At 42.5% G+C, this 18,391-nt stretch overlaps 1 long non-coding RNA gene across 1 annotated transcript in view; it reads right to left on the reverse strand.

Annotated features, from left to right (window-relative positions):
• Window positions 1-264: 264 nt before the first annotated feature.
• LOC137300436 (uncharacterized) overlaps window positions 265-18,391 on the reverse strand; it is a 32,403-nt gene continuing 14,276 nt past the window's right edge. Inside the window, exons 2-3 of the long non-coding RNA XR_010958088.1 lie at window positions 2,882-3,110; window positions 265-931 (exon numbers count right to left, since the gene is read on the reverse strand). This is a non-coding gene — a long non-coding RNA (uncharacterized lncRNA). The remainder of the gene's footprint in view (window positions 932-2,881; window positions 3,111-18,391) is intronic.

Raw genomic sequence — 18,391 nt, forward strand, 5'->3', positions numbered from 1 at the left:
TTGTTGGTAGCATTTGTTTTGTGTTCTATGAACTTCAGAAAATGTATTAAGCTGGGGGAGAGAGAGAGAGTGTGTCTTTGTTCAATTTTTAAAAAACACCATTTGAATTTTGAAGCTAATTGAATATTGCAATCTATTTTTGTTGATTGTTAGAAAAGATTAATGCTAATAGCTTACATACGTGAGATAGAGGTTCTAATTTCTAATACATGAGACAGAGGGAGAGAGACGGAGAGAAAGATACAAATAGAGGCAAGTCGTTCATTTCCTCATTATAATTTTTAATTTTTTTAAAGTTAAAATTTGAAAGCAAACTAAGCTTCATTGAGAGAAACAGAGGGAGCGGGAGAGATGGAGGATTGAGAGAGGGGTTTGAGAGCACAAGAAGGTTGAGGGGGGGTTTGAGAGAGAAACTGGGATTGAGAGAGGGGGAGTTGAGAGCCTGGGGGAGTTGAGAGCCAGGAAGTCAGCCTTGTGTGTACAAAAAAAACAAGTAGCAATCTGAAGTAAAATTTATGTCAAGTAGTGGAACTTATTAAACAGAAAAATAAGAGGCTAAGCCTCATAAAATATTTATAAATAGTTACGCGACCCCCGAGCAGATGCATTTAAGGGGAAGCTAGATAAACACGTGAGGGAGAAAGGAATAGAAGGATATGTTGATCGGGTTAGATGAAGAAGGGTGGAAGGAGGCTCAAGTGGAGTATAAACACCGGCATAGACCTGTTGGGCCGAATGGCCTGTTTCTGTGCTGTACATTCTATGTAAAATATGTTGACTGATTCTCCAGCCGAGGGCCTGATTTCCTGGGGTCCACAGGCCTCGGGCTTGCTGTTTTCACTGGAGCCTCTTTGGGAAAGGCGGGGCATTCCCTGTTGATGTCACCACAGAGCGTCATAGCAAGGGAGGGAGATTCAACTCCATGGCCTTCCTGTAGATATTAAAATTGACATCCTTTTTTAAAACATTAAAGGAACATTTTTAGTAAGTAATACATTATTTGCTTCTATAAAATACATGAGTATTTTAATCAGGGACATTTCCCCCGTCCCCCCCTTTAAGGAAGTTAATTTAATTATTTCACAATGTTTACACTGTACACTAATGGACAGACAATCGTGATCTAGAATCTAATTCTAATGCAATTACTACAGATGTTGGGAACATTGGGTGCAACCACAGGATGCACATGGAGCCAATTACAATAGACAGTACATTTAAAAAAAAGTTAATTTACTTTATTTTATTTTTTTAAATTTAAGTTGGAGCCATCCATTACAGCAGCAGCTACAAGCCAGGGCCCTGTGGTGCAGAAGCTACAAGCCAGGCTCTGTGTGTAGGAGCTACAAGCCAGGGCCTGTGGTGCAGGAGCTACAAGCCAGGGCCCTGTTGTGCAGCAGCTATAAGCCAGGGCCATGTTGTGCAACAGCTATAAGCCAGGGGTCTGTGGTGCAGGAGCTATAAACCAGGGCCCTGTTGTGCAGCAGCTATAAGCCAGGGCTCTGTGGTGCAGGAGCTACAAGCCAGGGCCTGTTCTGCATCAGCAGCCATAGCACGTGATTTAATCCGGCACTCCCAAGTCAACATAACGGGATGGAGTTAATGTAAACATTCATTAGACTGAACGTAACCCTGTTCAAGTCCTGGTAGCTAAAAGGAGACAAAGGATGCAGTAAAGAAATGGGTGTAATTTTCCAACGCTAGGTGTGAAAATATTGCTCCTGGCATTACACACTGAGTGCACTATAACACACACTCTTGGCCACTTTTTTCTTAGGAGAATATTTCACAGTGATGCTTTTATATTCTTGAGATGCAGAAAGGGAAGTACATTACTTGGTTATAGCTGAGTGATAATCTCTCGGTCTCCCAAATTACTGTCATAATACAGAACTGTGGAGCAGCTCCTCATACATTGCAGCAAAAAGTCCAAGAGACAGGAGGGTAGAAGTAAAACTGAAACATACAGTAAGCCCAAGCGGGACTGAATACTACATCCAGCTGGTGCTGTCGGAGCAGAAACATTTAAATTCACTCCCTTGTCCTCTTTGCTGAACCGGGTCATGTGATGTGTGGAATCTTAGTTGGAATAGAGGTAAATGAAAGGGGCCTTGTCACGCACGCTGATCCACAGCACAAAACTGCTCCTAATTCGATACCAACAAAAAGAAAGACTTGCATTTATATAGCGCCTATCGTGACCTCAGGACGTCCCAAAGCGCTTTACAGCCAATGAAGTACTTCTTTTTTGAAGTGTGGCCACTGTTGTAATGTAGGAAACGGGGCAGCCAATTGGTCGACAGCAAGGTCCCTCAAACAGCAATGGGATAATGACCAGATAATCCGTTTTAAGTCGAGGGATAAATATTGGCCAGGACACCGGGGAGAACTCCCCTGCTCTTCTTCGAAATAGTCCCATTGGGATCTTTTACGTTCACCTGAGAGGGCAGACGGGGCCTCAGTTTAACGCCTCATCCGAAGGACGGCACCTCCGACAGTGCAGCACTCCCTCAGTACTGCACTGAAGTGTCAGCCTGGATTATGTGCTCGAGTCTCTGGAGTGGGACTTGAACCCACAACCTCCTGACTCATAGAAAAGATAACATAAATCAAAAAAGTATTCATTGGGTTTTAAAAACCCGTAGAAAGTAGGATGAATGGAAGACTGAAGGAGTTCCATGCTTTTTTTAAACAGGCTTCTATTTGTATTCGTTAAATATTTTGCTTGTGTGAAATTAGGAGTTCTCTTCCCACAGCCTGAGTGAAATCCCAGTGGTGAAGTCATTATATTACTCACTCTTCCCTTCTTTTAATTGCTGTGAATGTTTCTTGATCCACAGTACTCAGTGTTAACTTATTTCGACTGTTTAATTTAATTTACCTTAGTTCTTGCAGGAAAAACGATGTAATTGAGGACTCCTACTTCCTGTGTAGAATCCTACTCCGTTCTTACTTCTGAAGTTTAAAAAATAAATAAATAATGTTGGGGATCAGGTTTTCATGTCGGGGCCCCGAGTCTGTAGCAACATCATTGTCCCCACAGAATTCTTCACAGGAAGAGAGAATTCATGAAGATAACCCTGGTGGCTTAAATCAACAAGAGAACCAACCTGAGAAACGAGACATGTATATTAGGTTAAAAAGTTAAATCTCTATGACTGAAAAAATGATGTTTCTCCCCCTCTGGGACTAACATACAATCAAGTAATTATTGTTCCATTTGATATCTCGCAAAACTCTTCCCAGTAGCTTTTTAAAAAAAAATCTCCTGACTTTCCTGACCCAATTGCCTGATTTAGCTTATCTATCCGTCCCCTTTCAATTGCTTTAATGCTTGAATTGTGACTCATAGCCATTAATGAACCCTTTCTACCTATAAAAATAACTTGAGCTGAAGCCTTGGAAATGTGATTACAGTAGATACATTTAATAAAAAGGGCAAGCAGTTAAGTCAAGTTTATTTTATTGATATTTCGACTAACAATATCTGCTAAGTTCTGAACTGGGCAATTTACTGGCATGAAGAAATCTGTCGGTGGGGAATGTGTTTGAGAAAATATTACCATAACGAGTGAGAGAAGCCTTTCTTAAATCCAGTGTTATTCTATGGCTAAATATGTGGTTGAAATTGTAAGAGATTGAATGAGTAAACGCAGGTGATTGTTTATTTATATTGTTGTTGATGGCCTTATTCCAGGCAACCGAGCCAGTTTCTCAGTGCCAAAGAAATTGCTCCTGAACGGACAGTTAGCCAAAGAATTTGTGCTTGCAGCAGCTTTGATTAATTAGGTTGTAGATTTAGCAAGCTGCGTTAAATAAAGGTTAAATGAATCATTTTCGATCTATTACTTTCTTTTTAACCTCAAAATTATGATTTACGACATGACATGGCCCGAACACTCTGGCTGCCCGAGGTCCTCCAAAGTTACGCTCGAGGACTCCACAAAGCGCCAGGTTTAATATTTTGTGCTCGTTTGTACGAAAGCTTACAGTTGGTGCCGGAGACACACTTTTAAAATGGCAGCAGGGAAAGTTATTTGTTGCACATATTTTTTTGCTTTAAATTTGGTGGAAGTGATTTTTCTTTTTCAGTCGGAAGTGAAGGCATTAAGATTTTGTTTTAACGTACGGTGGTTTATGTGGGTTGTATTTGGAATATGAAATCAGTGCTGATGTGAGGCAGATACAGAGTACGTGTGCAGAATTTCATCTGTTAATGCAGTGTGTGTGTGTAAATACATAGATTCTGCTAGAACTATTAACTATAGAAACAGATGTCTGATGCCATAGAACCTCAGATTCTACATGCATTACAGGCCTGTCAATTCTTTCACCTATTTCATAAACACATCACGATACTCAATGCACAGTAAAAAAATGTTTTTTTTCTGGCAGGGAAGGGTGGGGTATTTTGGTGTAGGTGAATGACGGAATATTTTTACATCTTTCTTCATACAGTATTAGCATTGAGCTTCTCCAGGTCTGGTATACCATGGCCAAGGTGCAGAGTAAGGCTCCCTCTACTTTTATCCCAACACTGTGCATTAATTCCAACCTTCTTACTTCGTTAATTTGAAAATTTCTGTTTCCCACAGCAAATATCCATGCGATTTCCTTGATTAGTGGATAAGATGCAGTTTGTGCTGTTCTTTAAGAAAACATTTGTTCTCTGGATGTGGGCGATGCCATATTTATTGCCAATCCCTAACTGCCTTGAGGTCATTAAGAGTCTACCATGTGGTGCGGTACTGGAGTCATGTGTAGGCCAGACCAGGTAACGGTGACAGGTTTCCTTCCCTGAATGACATTAATAAACCAGTTGCATTTTTAGAACAATCTGGCAGCTTTTCATAGTCATTTTACCTGGTGCTAGCCCACAAATTATCAGATTTACTGAATTCAGTTTCCTAATTTACCACAGTGGGATTTGAACTCACAACCTCTAGGAATTAACTAGTCCAGTACTATAACTGCTAGGTTACTGTCACCCAATGCTCACTTGGACCTGAAATGAGACACACCGAGCTCCTTTAGCTTAGGGCCATTAGAGCTACTGAAAGAGTGGGCCTTTACCCCATCAGTCTGTTGCAGTCCACCTTATGCAGTTTTAGCACGTTATAAAGAATAATAGTAGTGTTGCAATAAAGGCAAGTGATTTAGTGCAGTGAGATGCAATATCCGGTGACAAATCCCTTAATTTCTACACTTGCAGGGCAATTTGCTCCTCGAGTATTGCAAATTTTGCATTTAGTAAGTCTCAAAGGCATGTGAAAATGCTGGTTTCTAAGTAGACCTGAATAATAACAAATCACTTTGGCCTAGGAATGACTTGAGACACCAATTTCATCTGCAGATTTTTTTTTATAAGTGACTCAAGCTTCTCTCTTAAGTTGCTTTTCCAGTATCTATTTAAAGCCATCCTGCAAATGGACATCACTGTGGGTGACCAAAGTTGCTCCCAACAAAGTGCAAATTCACCAGAACGATACCAGGGCTAAAAGGATTAAATTATGAGGACAGGTTGCATAGACTAGGCTTGTATTCCCTTGAGTATAGAAGATTAAGGGGTGATCTAATTGAGGTGTTTAAGACGATTAAAGGAGTTGATAGGGTATACAGAGAGAAATTATTTTCTCTGGTGTGGGAGTCCAGAACAAGGGGGCACAACCTTAAAATTAGAGCGAAGCCATTCAGGGGTGATGTCAGGAAGCACTTCTTCACACACAGGATGGTGGGAATCTGGAACTCTTCCCCCTAAAAAAGCTGTTGATGCTGGGGGTCAATTGAAATTTCAAAACTGAGATTGATTGATTTTTATTAGGCAAGGGTATTAAGGGTTACGGAACTAAGGCAGGTAAGTCAGGTCAGCCATGATCTAATTGAATGACAGAACAGGCTCAATGGGCTGAATGGCCTACTCCTGTTCCTATGTTCCGAATGTCCTGCATGTATGAAGGGCTGGCCTTGATGTTTTGGCCAGCACGCATGCGCAGAGCGGTGATATCATGATTTCATCGTGAAGATTCACTCATCGAATGCTGCAGCGCAGAAATGGGCCTTTTGGCCCACCCGGTCTGCACTGGTGTGTTTCTCCCACAATGACTACCGAGTCTTCTCCCATTCTCCTGCTCGTTTGTTAGCTCCTTTAATATTCCAGGTTACTAATGGAACAACAACTTGCATATATATAGCGCCTTTAACATAGTAAAACGTCCCAAGGCGCTTCACAGGAGTGTAAACAGACAAAATTTGACACCGAGCCACATAAGGAGATATTAGGATAGGTGACCAAAAGCTTGGTCAAAGAGGTAGGTTTTAAGGACTGGTTTTAAGGAATGTCTTAAAGGAGGAGAGAGAGGCGGAGAGGTTGAGGGAGGGAATTCTAGAGCTTAGAGCCTAGGCAGCTGAAGGCACGGCCGCCAACGGTGGAGCGATAAAAATCAGGGATACGCAAGAGGCCAGAATTGGAGGAGCGGAGAGATCTCATAGGGCAGGAGGAGGTTACAGAGATAGGGAGGGGCGAGGCCATGGGGGGATTTGAAAACAAGGATGAGAACTTTAAAATCGAGGTGTTACTGGACCGGGAGCCAATGTAGGTCAGTGAGCATAGGGGAGATGGGTGAACGGGACTTAGTGCGAGTTAGGATACGGGCAGCAGCGGTTTGGAAGAGTAGAACTTTTATTACTGAGAAACGAAGACGGTGATTTACGGGTCCAGGAGGGGCGTGGACCCCAGAGGGTTGTCCTGCCCGCCCGCCTCTCTTCCATGGTATTCTCCATGCCCGGGTGGCCTTGGAGAGTGAACATATGGTGTCTGTCGGTATGCTCGAGGCCTTTTGCGACTGGTGGGCACAGCAGGGTATAGAGTATCGTCCAGACACTGATAACACTATGATTTAGTTGAGAGGGTTCCCTGTGCTCTTGTTGGGACGTTTTTGCTCATGTTGAGCTTCTTTTAGTTTGATTGGACCATGTGTTTCTTTCTTATATCAGGGGTGCCCCAAACGAGGCACTTGTTGTGCTGATTCTTGTTTGCATTTGTTAGACCTTAATTGGTCCATCAAAGTAGGGCTAGAGTGCATGACATCACCAAGATTGAAGAGTAAGAACGAAGACAAGACAAACCAGTAAGGAGCAGATAGGTGGCACCAACTTTCCAAAGACTTCAGCACTGATTTTTCAGTAGGTGTGTTGATGTCACCATGTGAGGAACAATGTCCTGCCACAATTTTCTCCTCCCTCTCTTTCACCATCCACAATTTTAATCAAATATGGTCACAGTCTACATTTGTGTAAAAAGAGAGCTGGTGGTACTTGTGTGTTTTAACAGTGCATTTACACTATTCTGGCTTTGCACTGACGCTAAACTTGGAGTGTAAATGGGAAATATTTGCGCGGTGATGTCATGGCATGATGTCACTGAAATGCGCTGTTGCAGTTGCAGGCTGGCAACAGAGGAAAACAAGTCATCCCTGCTCCCGGTCTAAAGATAGGTCCGATAGGTTTATGATAACACAGTGACACCACTACCTCAGCCAATGAGCTAGAGGCGGGACGGGACTTGCAGCAAACAGAGTCTATTTTACAGCAAACAGAGTCCATTTAAAAAGAGTCTCTACGTACCACAGCAAACAGAACTCATGACTGAAACTATAGCAAAGTCTCCCAATAAAAGCAGGATTATTTCTCAGCAAAATGCATTGAGTGGAGAATAGTTACATAATACAAATTATGTGCGTAAAATCAAACCCAGTCACTTACAGCAGTGCGGTCTCCCTGCGTGATTGAAGGGGGAATTACCCAATCATCTCCATTCTGGCCGGGACTTGTGCCTTATGTTAATGTGGCTTCCAGCCATGGGAGGTCAACACCACAGGAGTGAGCAGCTGAACAGCAAACTAGAAGCAGCTTTACAGTGTACAATGCCATTAGAACCACTTGATTAAATTGCTTGCCTTGTAACTTCCTGCCAACCCTCTATTGTACTCTTAACAGAGCACAAACAAGGGACAGGAACAGAAATACCTCTCCAAACTACTGTAATCGTTTGAATTTTGTTATTTTAGATTGGAAAGGGTGAATTAGGTTTCATTGTTCACTGATTAAGAATGCAAAGTATGATTTGATCATTTTTTTAAAAAAAAGTTTCAACGTACTTTACTGCAATTTTTTCTGTATAACTGTCCTGAGAAATAATTGTTGCATTACTTATATAAAAATATATATGTACACACAAGACCCTTGGGATTTGATTTATTTCCCCACAAGTCCCAGGGGTTTTCATAATGTGTTCTGTTTATAGCTCATGCTAAAGGTTAATCCTGTAAAAAAATAGGTAAAAGTTAATAAGTTAAAGAGGTAAAAAATGTGAATTTAATGGTGTACCCTCTAGGCCATGTAACTCACAGAATGGGACCTCATTAGATTGGAAAATAAATGATGGAAAGAGCCATAATTAGCAGTAGCGAACACGTGGAGTTTCTTTATAACGTATGCTACAATATCACAGATCAATGCAATACCGTACTACAGTCTTAACATCACTTTAAGTCTGTACAGTTATATACACGAGTATACACACCCTTATCTATGTTAAACCCCATGCGCAGACTTCAGTTTTACTGCCCTGCTGCCCTCTGTGGTCTTGTATGAATGGGTGGTAATGTAGGAAGGGACGGGTACAAAGTACAGTGGAGTATTTGTGCTGCCTCCTCCTCAGCTTGTGCCCTGCGTGGAGCTGGAGCCTCTGTGGGACCTTCAGGCCTCCCCCAAGTTTAGGTATTCCGATGTGTACAACACCCGATCTCTGTAACCTCCTCCAGCCCTACAACCCTCCAAGATCTCTGCACTCCTCCAATTCTGGCTTCTTGCACATCCACGATTTTCCTTCGCTGCACCATTGGCGGCCGTGCCTTCAGCTGTTAGGCCCTAAGTTCTGGAATTCCCTCCCTAAATCTCTCCGCCTCTCTACCTCTCTCTCCTCCTTTAAGACGCTCCTTAAAACCTACCTCTTTGACCAAGCTTTTGGTCATGTGTCCTAATATCTCCTTATGTGGCTCGGTGTCAAAATTTTGTTTGATAATCACTCCTGTGAAGTGCCTTGGGACGGATACAAAGTGTGCTGAGAGTTCAGTAAGTGTGGGAGTTTAAGGGTTAATCTCTTTAAATCTAGTGCATATTGCTTCAACTGCTTAAGGTCAATTTAAAAGTTTAAATTTTTAAGTTTCTGTCAGGCTTCAGCAGAGAGCTGCTGTAGCTAGTTAATTGGTTAGCTAGATTCAACTGGTACTTGAAGGTGGGGCAGGCCTGACTCATCTGAGTCTCAACTGTAGAAGTTAATTGGTTAGCTAGATTCAACTGGTACTTGAAGGTGGGGCAGGCCTGACTCATCTGAGTCTCAACTGTAGAAATACAGGGGCCTGTCAGTGCGAACTGCACGGTGTGCGGATACACAGTGTGCGGAGAGTTCGGTAAGTGGGGGAAGGAGGTGCTGCTTTGCCTTGCTTTTTCCTAACTTTTCCCGCAGAGCGGCAGTGGACCTGAGCGTAGAAGACTGAGATTGTGGAATAAAAGCAGCAGCAGACCTGCACCAAGAGGCAACTACTGTGCAACATCACAGGTGAGGCAGGAGAGTCCGAAAGGTGAGCAGAGTATAAAAGGGGAGGCCTAGAGCGGGAAGAGAGTCTCGGAGTCTAAGGCAAGTCATGGCAGCACAGCTCGCACCCGTGATATGCTCCTCCTGCACTATGTGGGAAGTCATGGACACTACCAGTGTCCCTGGCGACCATGTGTGCAGGAAGTGTGTCCAGCTGCAGCTACTGGCTAACCGTCTTTCGGAGCTGGAGCTGCGGGTGCACTCATTGTGGAGCATCCGCGATGCAGAGACTATCGTGGATAGCACGTTCAGTGAGGTGGTCACACCGCAGGTAAAGAATACGCAGGCAGAAAGGAAATGGGTGACCGCCAGGCAGAGTAAAAGGACTAGGCAGGTAGAGCAGGAGTCCCCTGGGGCAATCTCCCTCTCAAACAGATATTCTGCTTTGGATACTGTTGGGGGAGATGGCTTATCAGGGGAAAGCAGCAAGAGCCAGGTTCGGGGCACCACGGGTGGCTCTGCTGCACAGGAGGGGAGGAAGAAGAGTGGCAGGGCTATAGTGATAGGGGATTCCATTGTAAGGGGAACAGATAGGCGTTTCTGCGGCCGCAAACGTGACTCCAGGATGGTATGTTGCCTCCCTGGTGCTAGGGTCAAGGATGTCACGGAGCGGCTGCAGGGCATTCTGGAGGGGGAGGGTGAACAGCCAGTAGCCGTGGTCCATATTGGTACCAACGACATAGGTAAAAAAAGGGATGAGGTTCTGCAAGGTGAATTTAAGGAGTTAGGAGATAAATTAAAAAGCAGGACTTCAAAGGTAGTGATCTCAGGATTACTACCGGTGCCATGTGCTAGTGAGTATAGGAACAGGAGAATAGACAGGATGAATGTGTGGCTGCAGGGATGGTGTAGGAGGGAGGGATTTAGATTCCTGGGACATTGGGACCGGTTCTGGGGAAGGTGGGACCTGTACAAGCGTGACGGGTTACACCCGAGCAGGACCGGGACAAATGTCCTCGCGGGGGTGTTTGTTAGTGCTGTTGGGGAAGGTTTAAACGAGAGTGGCAGGGGGATGGGAACCTGAGCGGGGAGTCAGAAGGGAATAAAGTTGAGAGCAGCAAGAGAGGGGAAGACCCAGGGGAAATCTACAATACAAATAATACAAACAGTTGTTCGAGAACAAGTGAAAGGGAAAAGCATAGAGCAGCGGAAAGAAAGTGTACTTTAGGCACGACAGATAAAATGAAAACTAGAAGGCATAAGGCGATTAACCCAGCATCAAAGCTGTGGCAGGGGGTCGGGAACCAGAGCAGGGAGACAGAGGAAAGCGTATCAGGAAGGGACAGAAGGTATGGAGTAAAAGGTAAAGTGTTAAAAAAGGAAAAAGCAGGAACTAAGTGTCACAAAACATATTTGAAAGTTCTTTATCTGAATGCACGTAGCATTCGTAACAAAATGGACGAGTTAACGACACAAATAACGACGTATGGGTATGATCTTGTGGCCATTACAGAAACATGGCTGCAGGGTGACAACGACTGGGAATTAAATATGCCAGGGTATTTAACAATCAGGAAGGACAGGCAGGAAGGAAGGGGAGGTGGGGTGGCTATGTTAATAAGGGAAGGAATCACTGTAATACAGAGAAAAGATATTGGGACAAAGGATCAGGATAATGAAACAGTTTGGGTAGAGATAAGGAATAATAAGGGGCAAAAAACACTCGTGGGCATAGTATATAGGCCTCCTAATAGTTGCAACTCTGCTGGAAGAAGTATTAATCAGGAAATAGTCGGGGCATGTAATAAGGGAACAGCTATAATTATGGGGGATTTTAACTATCATATTAACTGGACAAATCAAATTGGGCAGGGTAGCCTTGAGGAAGAGTTTATTGAGTGTATTAGGGATGGATTTCTTGAGCAGTATGTAACTGAACCAACAAGGGGGCAAGCAACCTTGGACCTGGTCCTGTGTAATGAGCCAGGATTAATTAATAATGTCCTAGTTAAGGATCCCCTTGGAATGAGTGACCATAACATGGTTACATTCTATATCCAATTAGAGGGTGCGAAGGTTGGTTCTCAAACAAGCGTACTGAGCTTGAATAAAGGAGACTATGATGGTATGAGAGCGGAATTGATTAAAGTGGACTGGGAAAATAGATTAAAGGGTAAGACGGTACATGAGCAGTGGTGTTCATTTAAGGAGTTATTTTACAACTTTCAAAAAATATATATTCCACTGAGGAAAAAAGGGTGTAAAAGAAATGACAGCCATCCGTGGCTAAGTAAAGAAATTAAGGATAGTATCTGACTAAAAACAAGGACATATAAGGTAGCCAAACTTAGTGGGAGGATAGAAGATTGGGAAGTCTTCAAAAGACAGCAAAAAGTAACTAAAGGATTGATTAAGAAAGGGAAGATAAATTATGAAAATGAATTAGCAAAAAATATAAAAACAGATAGCAAGAGTTTCTACAGTTATATAAAAAGAAAAAGGGTGGCTAAGGCAAACGTAGGTCCCTTAGAGGATGAGACCGGGAAATTAATGGGGGGAAACATGGAGATGGCAAAAATGCTGAACAAATATTTTGTTTCAGTCTTTACGGTAGAGGACACTAAGAATATCCCAACACTGGACAAACAGGGGGCTCTAGGGGGGGAGGAGCTAAATACGATTAAAATCACTAAGGAATTGGTACTCAGTAAATTAATGGGACTCAAGGCGGATAAATCCCCTGGACCTGATGGCTTACATCCTAGGGTCTTGAGGGAAGTGGCAGTAGGGATTGTGGATGCTTTGGTAATAATTTTCCAAAATTCTCTGGACTCGGCAAAGGTCCCGGCAGATTGGAAAACTGCTAATGTATTACCCTTATTTAAAAAGGGTAGTAGGCAGAAGGCTGGAAATTATAGACCAGTTAGCTTAACATCTGTGGTGGGTAAAATTTTGGAGTCTATTATTAAGGAGACAGTAGCAGAACATTTGGATAAACATAATTTAATAGGACAAAGTCAGCATGGCTTTACAAAGGGGAAGTCATGTCTGACAAATTTGCTTGAGTTCTTTGAGGATATAACGTACAGGGTGGATAAAGGGGAACCAGTGGACGTAATGTATTTGGACTTCCAGAAGGCATTCGACAAGGTGCCACATAAAAGATTATTGCTCAAGATAAAGAATCACTGGATTGGGGGTAATATTCTGTCATGGGTGGAGGATTGGTTATCTAACAGGAAGCAGAGAGTTGGGATAAATGGTGCATTCTCGGACTGGCAACCTGTAGCCAGTGGTGTTCCGCAGGGGTCGGTGCTGGGTCCCCAACTCTTTACAATCTATATTAACGATTTGGAGGAGGGGACCGAGTGTAACATATCAAAGTTTGCAGATGATACAAAGATGGGAGGGAAAGTGGAGAGTGAGGAGGACATAAAAAACCTACAAGGGGATATAGACAGGCTGGGTGAGTGGGCGGAGATTTGGCAGATGCAATACAATATTGGAAAATGTGAGGTTATGCACTATGGCAGGAAAAATCGGAGAGCAAGTTATTATCTTGATGGCAAGAGACTGGAAAGTACTGCAGTACAAAGGGATCTGGGGGTCCTAGTGCAAGAAAATCAAAAGGTTAGTATGCAGGTGCAGCAGGTGATCAAGAAGGCCAACGGAATGTTGGCTTTTATTGCTAGGGGGATAGAATATAAAAACAGGGAGGTATTGCTGCAGTTATATAAGGTATTGGTGAGACCGCACCTGGAATACTGCATACAGTTTTGGTCTCCATACTTAAGAAAAGACATACTTACTCTCGAGGCAGTACAAAGAAGGTTCACTCGGTTAATCCCGGGGATGAGGAGAGGTTAAGTAGATTGGGACTCTACTCATTGGAGTTCAGAAGAATGAGAGGCGATCTTATTGAAACATATAAGATTGTGAAGGGGCTTGATCGGGTGGATGCAGTAAGGATGTTCCCAAGGATGGGTGAAACTAGAACTAGGGGGCATAATCTTAGAATAAGGGGCTGCTCTTTCAAAACTGAGATGAGGAGAAACTTCTTCACTCAGAGGGTGGTAGGTCTGTGGAATTTGCTGCCCCAGGAAGCTGTGGAAGCTACATCATTAAATAAATTTAAAAGAGAAATAGACAGTTTCCTTGAAGTAAAGGGAATTAGGGGTTACGGGGAGCGGGCAGGAAATTGGACACGAATTTAGATTTGAGGTTAGGATCAGATCAGCCATGATCTTATTGAATGGCGGAGCAGGCTTGAGGGGCCGATTGGCCTACTCCTGCTCCTATTTCTTATGTTCTTATATGTGACAACGTGGTTGATTCTTAACTGCCCTCTGAAGTGGTCCAGCAAGCCACTTGGTTATATCAAACTCTCAGGGCAACTAGGGGATGGGCAGTAAATGCCGGCCTTGCCAGCAAAGCCCACACCCCGAGAATGAATAATTTTTAAAAAAGGTCGGAATATGTTACTGTGACACTATGGAACAAGAGAGTGAAGCTAGCATTGTCATCGAAAGTTCAACAGGACAACACAGTATGTAACACTCCAATTCAACTGTTCTAGTATCTGTAAAATGTATCTTATAATTTATAAACATTTGTTCAAGTGGCTTTCAAGGAGAACAAGTAGAGTCTGCCATTGTTGGCTTTAAATCATGAATTAATACCTTCCTGGCTGGTACAACATGTGCTTTGATACCTTGTTTGGCAGCTATTTCAGTCCCTCTTGTTTCTTTTTTTTCCCAAGTTGAGGAAGTTGGGTGGGGAGCCAGGGCTCCCCGTGCAGGCCACCGGCAAGGCTGGAGACTTTAAATCCCCGTCTGCCCCCTCAGGTGGACGTAAAAGATCCCATGGTGCTGTTCAAAGAAGAGCAGGGGAGTTCTCCCCGGCGTCCTGGACAATGTTTATCCCTCAACCAACATCACTAAAACAGATGATCTGGTCATTTATTTCATTGCTGTTTGTGGCACCTTATTCTGCACAAATTAGCTGCCGTGTTTATCACATTACAGCAGCGAATACGTTTCAAAAGTTCTTAATTGGCTGCAAAGCGCTTTGGGACATCCTGAGGTCGTGAAAGGCGCTAAATAAATGCAAGTCCATTCTTTCTTTAATTCTCACCCCTTATAATCACAGTCTATGGTAAGAATAGTTAGTTCCCCACTCACATGCACCCATTGGGAAATCATTGTTTCTACAGTACATTACAAACATAGTGCTCATCCCTCCCCTCCCCTCCCCCAAAAGCTAATGGTGATTTGGAAATGTTGGAGCTTGATTTCTCTTCATGGCACTCCTGATTTTAGTTCCATGCTGATGGCGAATGCACTTCTTCCTGAGTTTTGTACTTTCTCCTAAATTAAGCTTTTGGAGCCAATTTAACTGCCCACCCAACTACTCGAAGGTGATTGTTTTCTGATAGTATATTCTTCAGGACTGAGGACATGGGGTAAAGTTCATCCTTTAAATGTGACATCACAGGATATTAAAATATGGCCTTAAAATGTCACATCACAGCACAACTTCCAATTTGGAATCCAGTCCCTTGTTAAAAGAGCAAATCCGATTAGACAGCAAAGCATAACATGGAGGGGGCTAATATCTCCATTCAGGAAAGCGGATGTCATTTATTTTAACCTAATTTTCCATTATTATTTGATGAATCTATATCTGTAATCATGTATTTATGCTGATTTTAAGTGATCAACATCAGGCCTTTATACTATTCAGCCTTGGCACCCGGTTTCAGATCCTTTGAATTATATATTTAGTGAAGAGTGTTATAGCAGCATTGTCCAATACGTTAGCCACTAGTCACTTGTGGCTAATCAGGAATCCAGATACGGCTGATTGGATTTCTGATTAGTGAATTAAAAAAATAAGCAATAGACCCCATCATTAGGCATGTGATCTCAATACTCATATTCACACAGCGTATGCATGTGAACTTTAACCCTTTTGCGCATTTGTTGGTAAAATGGAAAGACGAGAAACAGAGTGTGCGAGTGTTTTTTGATCATTGTGAGTGCTTTACTTCCGTGGTTGCTGAATGATGATAGATGTTTGTTATATGCACACGTTAAGTACATTTACCTGTATTGTGTGAGTGTATGTAAGGTGCTTTCTATTAAAATTAGTGCATGTGGCTAAAGCAGTCTTGTCATAGCCACAGATGTAGCTAGTCAGCGATTTCTATTGGACACAAGTTAGAGCACTAATGTACAATTAGTACAATTGCCAAATAACTTGATGGTTGTCTGAGAAACTGCATTAAATCACCAAACGTAGACAATTGATGTCAATTGAATATACATTGTTTATCTTTCTCTGGATCAGCCCTGCCTCTTCTTTCATTACTTGACTCCTTTAGGTTTGTCTGCTGGCCTCTTCTAAGCTTTGTTTTGTCTGTTTTCTTCCCTACCCTGTCCCCACCACTTAATGTAAGTCTGGAGGCAGCTGACAGCTTATTTATACCTGCTGCTTGTTTTTGTGTATCCTTTCTCCAAATATTTTCTTTATGGTTTGCGGTTTGCGAAGTCTTCTTTGATTTTTTTTTAATAGATTGTTCAAGTCTCCTGAGCTGTAAATTCACAGTGAGTAAATGGCTGCATAGTTTGAAATAAAGTAGTTTATAGAGTTAGCTTTGTTTAGATTGAGTGATTTCTCCTTAACTATTTGAAAAGCAGTATCTAAAACTTTCAACAGTGAACTTTTGTTTATTACTGACAGTCAATAAGTCTGAAATTTCACAGATATGTCGTTGGTGGTTGATTGGAGTTTGGGTCCTCGATGACTTAGTTGCTTTAATCAATCTCACTTACTTTAAAATGTTTAACCAAACTCCAGATAGCTGAAATGTTCCTGACATTCGTAATGATACTAAAGATAGTTCAAGTCAACATCATACAAGTTTCTTAAATTGGTTAGACATTTTCAAACATTGTATGCTTCAATTTTTTTCATATCCGGTTATACCCCTGGTAAGACAATTGAAGGCGATGGAAAGTGCATTTAACCATACTTGCCAACCTAGAAAACTTGCGCGAGCTGCCCAACTCTTCACAAAAGCAGACACGGTCGCAGAAAAGCTGTCAAAATCAAAGTGTAGCGAAACATTTGCTCTTGTTATAGCTAAATTCAAGAACTTGCATTTATATAGTGCCTTTTATGGCCTCAAGATGTCCCAAAGTGCTTCACAGCCAACAAAGTATTTTTCAACTGTAGTCAGTGTTGTAATGTAGCGGAACACGGCAGCCATTTTGCACATAGCCAGTTCCCACAAACAGGAATGAAATAATGACCATATCATCTGTTTCAGTTGGATGAGGGAAAAATTGTGGCCAGGATACAGGGGGAACTCCCCTATTCTTGGAATAGTGTCATGGGATCTTTTACATCTACTTGAGAAGGCAGACAGGGCCTGGGTTTAAGATCTCATCCAAAGGATCACACCTCTGACAGTGCGGCACTCCCTCAGTACTCCAGTGCGGTTTCAGCCTAGATTTTGTGCTCAAGTCTTCTGCAGTAGGCCTTGAACCCATGACCTTTGTGACTCAGCGGCAAGAGCGCTACCCACTGAGCCAAGGCTGACACGTCTTTCAGCACTCAATTCAACATTACTTTACTAATATTGGAGGGAAAAGAAACATAGTCATATAAAAACCTGAACGAAGATACAAGTGTTGAAAGTACAAGATTTATTTTCTGAGGGGGCATTAGGCTAAGGACATGTTTCCCCTCATCAGAAATGTTGATTTTTGACACTTCATTTGGTGCATTTTGCAACATGTTGGGAGTTGGCACTGACATTCATTTTTTTTAATCTATAGAGGAAGGGACATTCGCTCAATTTTATTGAAAACTATATTTGCATTTGAAAATTAATTAGTTCTCTTATTATACCTTAAAAGGTCTTTCTCCCAATAGCAGCAAATACATTTTTACTGGAAGAAAAATAATCTGATCTAATAGCACACAAGGAATTGGCCATTCCCGTAGGCAGCAAATTTAAAGTAGTGCCTGGGCACTGTCCCCACCCATCTCTTCCCTGCAACTATTGGTTTATGTCTGGGGGCACGCTCCCCTGGAAAATGTTGAACTTTTATTTTAAAGGTGCTGCATTCTAGTTAATTTCAAACAATTTTATATTCTACAATTGATTTGCAATGAAAAATAAGTGACATTTGGGTTTTCAAAAAACCAATCAGACCGTCACTTCCTCAACAGTCACTCTTCCTCTCTCCCCACCCACCCCGCCCCCCACTCCCACAGTTCACAAAGACTCTACCCTCTCTGTAGCCAGCTCGCAGACATTCTACCCCTTTCAAACACCACACAGTTCACAGAAGCATTGTCTTCCCATCCCTGCTCCCAGTTTAACCTGGTACTCTTTGCTCCCCAACGCACAATCCATGCTGGCACTATCCTTCTCAATCTCTTCCCCCATCCCACCTACCAGTGTTGTCTTCAATGATATATTAGATGGCATTGTTAGAGACGACAGGGTGAAGAATGGCGTCGAATGTCTGTTGTGGGCATTTCTGAAGGTATCGTGGTTCTCCTTTTCACATATGACATTGTGTTGTTGGAGGATTGACCTGGGAATTTAATGCTGCCTACCCACCATCTTAACCAAAGGGCTTATTAGTGGGATATAGTGATGGGTACCCCTAATGGTGGTCATTTAGTTTTGCACCATTCAAGATGGGATCTGGAAGTTTTTGATTTATGAAATACAAGGGACATCTGTCCCAATTGTTGATTGATATCTATATCTGGGGGTCC

Source organism: Heptranchias perlo, chromosome 31 (assembly GCF_035084215.1).
Source record: "Heptranchias perlo isolate sHepPer1 chromosome 31, sHepPer1.hap1, whole genome shotgun sequence".
Taxonomy (NCBI): Eukaryota; Metazoa; Chordata; class Chondrichthyes; order Hexanchiformes; family Hexanchidae; genus Heptranchias; species Heptranchias perlo.